The sequence below is a fragment of the Parasteatoda tepidariorum genome, chromosome 6, assembly GCF_982258835.1.
Source record: "Parasteatoda tepidariorum strain Cologne lab strain chromosome 6, Ptep-v5.0, whole genome shotgun sequence".
Lineage (NCBI taxonomy): Eukaryota > Metazoa > Arthropoda > Arachnida > Araneae > Theridiidae > Parasteatoda > Parasteatoda tepidariorum.
In genome coordinates this window covers 69,638,658-69,644,192 of record NC_141760.1, presented here as the reverse complement: position 1 = coordinate 69,644,192, position 5,535 = coordinate 69,638,658, and the positions used below count along the sequence as shown (strand labels likewise).

The 5,535-nt window shown below is 27.4% G+C and overlaps 1 non-coding gene across 1 annotated transcript; it reads left to right on the top strand.

Moving 5' to 3' along the window:
* Positions 1-2,625: 2,625 nt before the first annotated feature.
* LOC147808101 (signal recognition particle RNA) lies at positions 2,626-2,923 on the top strand. Its single transcript, XR_015434971.1, has one exon.
* The last annotated feature ends 2,612 nt before the right edge of the window (positions 2,924-5,535 follow it).

The window sequence follows — 5,535 nt, the reverse complement described above, 5'->3', positions numbered from 1 at the left end:
GTGAGTGTTAAACTTTTGGAAGTGCTTTTGATTATCTCTGTACGGAAAAAACTGCCGCAATCACCTCTGTTTCAGAGAATTATCACCATATTCCTCACTTTAAAAAAAAAAAAAAAAAAAAAAAAAAAACTGTTAGATGAAACTATATGAGATTTTCCACATTTCTGTAAAAATGATATAAAATATTCAGGTATAAAAATGTTATTGAAGCGATTATACATACATATATATATATATATATATATAAGCATCATCCTTAAATTTCTAACCTAAGGGTTGATGAGTAATAAAAGGCAGTGGGCGTAGCCCTTAACATTATTATAAAAAATACCAAGGTATGAAAATTGGGGCATTAAATAAATTTAAGGATAAACGAGTTCGAGAAAATTCCGTTACATTAAGGGTTAGCGAGCAATATCGAGTAGAGAACAGAACCCTCCTTTGATTATAAAGGAAATCATAATGAACTTTCCAGCGATAAAAATTACTTATCCATTAAATTGGTGGTAATACTTCTTAAAAATTTTTTTCGATACTACGAACGAAAATGAAAGATAAAGATTAATTTAAGCGAATTATCATAAGTAAATTTATAGTAATCACTTTCATTTATTTATTGAATAGAAAAATTATGCAAAAAGTCGCGTTTTCCAATACCTGTATCTATTTTATTATTCACTTTTTATATTCAACAAAGCTCAGTAAATGTTATATTTATAATTACTATTTTTATTTTTTTAACTTTTAGCCACAGTATTACTATATTTAACCACTGTATAATTATTCACTTTAAAGCACTATTCCCGGAGTATTGTATTTCTATCAAGATTTGGCGTTTACCAATCATTTGTTATACGATTCGTCGTATAGTAAAAAATTATGCCTTCATTTCAGCAGCGAATTAGATTTTTTTTTTTACGTTTACACATCAATTGGTTAGTTAAATTTTTTTTTTGACTGCAACAAGCATGCCCGCTACAGCCCATTGGGGGCCAGGGGGTTCATGGAGCTTCACACTTTCGTGAATAACGGCTGGATTGTGATAATGCGACATTGCACACAGGTCGCCATTAATTGTAAGATAAGCTGGTGTCCATCGATCTGGATCTGTGTGGATTTTAAGCAGCCACTGGGGATTGAACTTCACTTCCTCACCACTGTTCAGTGCCTTAACCACTTACCAACTGCGGCACATTGATTAAAATAATTTCGTATAAAATTATTAAACCAGTAATATATAGGTGGAAAAAATTAACAAGCTGTGAAAATATTAGCTATAAAATATTTTTTTTAAATTTTTATTATAATTTTTCTTTAAGTGAAGCAAATGAATTGCATACTCATTTATAATTCGGTCAATTTAAGAATTTCCTCAGGCAAAGTGGGATTTTTTTCCTTCCAGAAATGTAAGTTCATGGTGCTCCTGTTCCTGTTTAGGATAAAATTGTAATGAAATAGATGGGGGAAAAAATGTTATCATAAGATGGCGAATGTATCTAAGACTTTATAACTGTAAGATAAGAGAAACCATTCCGTATATCCTGTTGTTAAATTAAGATATAAGCCTCAGCAGTTCCAATTTTTATTTCAATTTTAACGCTGTTATCTTTTAGTTTCGGAAGCATGTGACGTCATAGGCTGCTGAAAATGATTTCTGTACCCATTTTATTCTCTATTGTTCTTATTTCTTGTAATAAAACAGCATTTATTTTCGGAAATTTAATGAGTATTTCATTTTATTTATAGAAATGTGTTGTTAAAATCTGATTACAAAACTTCAAATTCTAAGTTTGTAAATATATTTTAGAATTGTTTTCAAACATATTAACTTTGGAAAAAAAATTATTTTAATTCGTAGTTAAAGTCTGATAGTTTAAAATTAGCAAAAAAAAAGTTCAATGGTTCATTACAATGAGTAAAATGGATTTAAAAATATTCAAAAATATATATTAGTTTACTAAATCAATAAGAAAGTTGTGCTTGAGATTGCATAGGACAGCGAATCCCTTTTTATAGCAAAAATAAAATTAAAAATAATATATAATAAATTAGAGCATTTATTCATAATTATTTTACAAATATGTTTTCAAGTGAAAATTTATGTGACTCAGGAATAAATGTTATAAATGAATCTGCTTAAAATTAATATTTTTTTACCTCAACAATTCAAACTGCACATTTATAAATGTTATATGTAACCATTTTTTAAAAGATATTTTTTTGAGAAAAATTATAAGTTTGATTACCATTTAATACTCGTATCGTATATTAAAATATAAACTAACGTTAGGTCTCCAACTCATGTAAAATTCCTTCTTCTGAGTTTAATGTTATGTATTTTTTTAAAAAGGAAATGTTCAAATAATTTAACCCAGTATTTTAGTGCCATATAAAGAAGAATGATATAATAGAGCATGAGTTTTCTTTAATATTTTTTTTAAATAATTCCATTATTCTATGATTACTTCCATTCAATGCAAGTTTCGATAACAAAATGGCCTCTTAGCCAGATCTGACACAAAAGAAATAAACGAATGGTTCCTATTTAATCTACTAGATGGCAGTATCAAGAAGAGAATTTGAAGCATCCACAGCTTTTGAACCTAACTATGTTCTCTCTGATCGACCGGGACCAGTGGCGTGGTCTTGTAATCCAGCTACTTGGAGGTCTAGGCTGTTGGATGGCTTGAGGTTGGGAGTTCTGTCCTCTGTTCGTCTATGTTGATCAGGCGTCCGCATTAAGCACGATGTCGATATGGTGGAACCGGAGGAATTCGGAGTTACCAGGTCGTCTAAGGCGGAGCGAACCGGCCCAGGTCGGAAACGGAGCAGGCAAAAGCTCCCGCACTGTGCAGTAATGGGATAGCGCTTGTGAATAGAGATTGGTTGGCAGCCCATTCAATATAGTCAGACACAGTCTTTTTATTTTAAAACAAAGGAATAATTAATTACTTAAAATATTTTAAAAATTTAAAAAAAATCTTTTAGTCAGACAAACGATGCTCGTTGTACATTACTTTGATTCGTAAAATAAATTTTATGATATAAATTTTTTTTCGAAATTGATCAATTTAACAAATAAATCAAATTTTTTTTTTTTTATCAAATATCTTTTTTATTTAATGTAAAGTTTTATTTAAATTTTTTATTTCTGTTATGAAATTTATTCACACAGGAAATTTTGAGTGATTAAGTGCGTGAAATTTCATTTCAACAATACATCAATGTAAACCTTAAAATTGTATATATTATTAGTCCTTTAAATATTTTTTTGTAATATAACGGAATAAAACTGTTACATGGATTACATGAAAGAGTTATTTTATTTCACTATAATATCAATTTAAATTTTGAAATTGTATGAATTGTCATTAAACCATTTAATTATTTTTGTAGTGTAAGCACTTATAAAACGGAATAAATCTTCTAGATAAAAGCGAAAAAATAATACGTTATTTCAATAGTATATCAATTTAAATTTTATAATTGTATAATTATATTTTGCCATTTAAATATTTTGTGGTATCGATACATTTAAAACGGAATAAATCTGTCAGGTGGTTTACTTGGAAGTGTTATTTTTATTTCAATATTATATCAATTTAAGTCTTAAAATTATATAAGTAAGTTTGTATTAAGCTATTTAAAGAATTTGCAATGTAAATATTTATAAAGCTGAATAATTCTGCTAGATGGCTCAAATAAAAGTGATATTTTATTTCAAATTTATATCAATTTAAATTTTACAATTGTCTAAGCTTTACTAAGCCATTTAAATATTTTTTAAATATTTGAACGACTTGATTTTCACTGAGGTCACTGTTAATTTTAATATTGTTAATAAAAATTATTTTCTTTAAATAGAAAAAAGAAATGAAAGTTTTTTTTTTGAGAAATGGCAATTTTCCTTTTTAAGTTTGGAAACAATGAAGGTTTATAGAGAAATCGCAATTGGGATAAGTAGTTAATTATTGTACAAAGCCCCGCCCCAACCAAAAAAAAAAAATTGCTCTGAAAAACTTTTGGTTAAATTCCTTCGATTTAAATCCTTGCATTCTAAGATTCAAACTTAATGGTTTGAGAGGGTGACCTCAAATATGCTAACTAAGTAGTGGAGACGATATTTTAAGCTACGAAATCAGCCTCAAAAACACACTTTCTCTGAATAAGCAAACTGGTTTTTTTGACGGAGTTGAATTTCTGACCCCAAAAATTAGGTTAGCCCTAATCTGAAAAATGTGGTCCCAATAGTTTGGTCAGGAGAGTGGTTCAAAATTTGGAATCCTTAATGTTAATTTTACTTTTTGTGTATTTTGCCATATCTCGAGAACTTTTTAAGCAAATTAAAAAAAAATGTTTGCTCACAATTATAAAATTCGTTTATTGAATGATAGCTCCTTTCCAAAAATAATTATTTGTAAACATTTATTATTTTTTATTATTTTACTTATTGATAATGTAAAAAATTTTTAATTCTGAGATGTGAAATTTTCTTAACACAATTTTAAAGATTGCAATTTTAAACTGCAAAAATACAAAATTTTGAACAAAATTGGTTGAATACTTCCTGAAAAATTGAATGTTAAATAAACGACTCTTTGAAATTTATATTTCTGAGGAACTTTTCGGCAGATTTCGCGAAAATTTTGAATTTTGACACTCAAGATTACATTCTTTAAATGATGTAAAAATATTTTATCTTACAATTCAATTTTTTTGGAATATTATGAAATAAAATAATAAATATTTACTAAGAGCTAATTCTTGCATGTAATTATCTTTGGATAAACTAATTTTATTATCGTGTGCAAATTTTTTTAATTCGCTTAAGAAGTTTTCGAGATATGGCCAAATACGCAAGAAGTCAAATTAACATTAAGGGGTCCAAACTGTAGACCGCTCTTCAGACAAAACCATAAGGACCATGTTTCCCAGTATGTAATGTAAAAATCTAAATTAAAAAAAAAATAAATAAATATGCTTATTTAATTATAAATATTTTACAAATCTGTCTTTAAGAGAAATCTTACGTAATCGAAAGAAAATTTAAAAATGAATCAGTGCAAAATCAACATATTTCATGTTATTGCTTCACAGTTCACGTTGGAGAAAAATAAAGGTTAATAAATTTATGTATTTATTTTATTTTAATTTTTGTGTGAAAAATCATATGTTTGATTTCCATGCTCGTTTATTAAAATATAAACTAACTTGAATTGTTCTCTACTTTAATTTTAATGTTATGCATTTTTTAAAAAAAAGTTTAAGAAATTCAGCACAGTTTTTTATCACCCTATAATGAAGAATGGTATTTTCCGATTCATAATAAAATGATTCTATTATTCTATGGTTACTTACACTCAATGAATTTGAAAACAAATGGTTTCGTGTGATAAAGTACCTAGGTAACCTGATGAGATAAAGTACCTAGGAAATAAACGAACGGTTTCTATATTAGATCACAATATTACGAGAAGAATTAATGAATTAATGTCATACTACAATTTTTAAGCCCAACGAAGTTTACCTTGATCG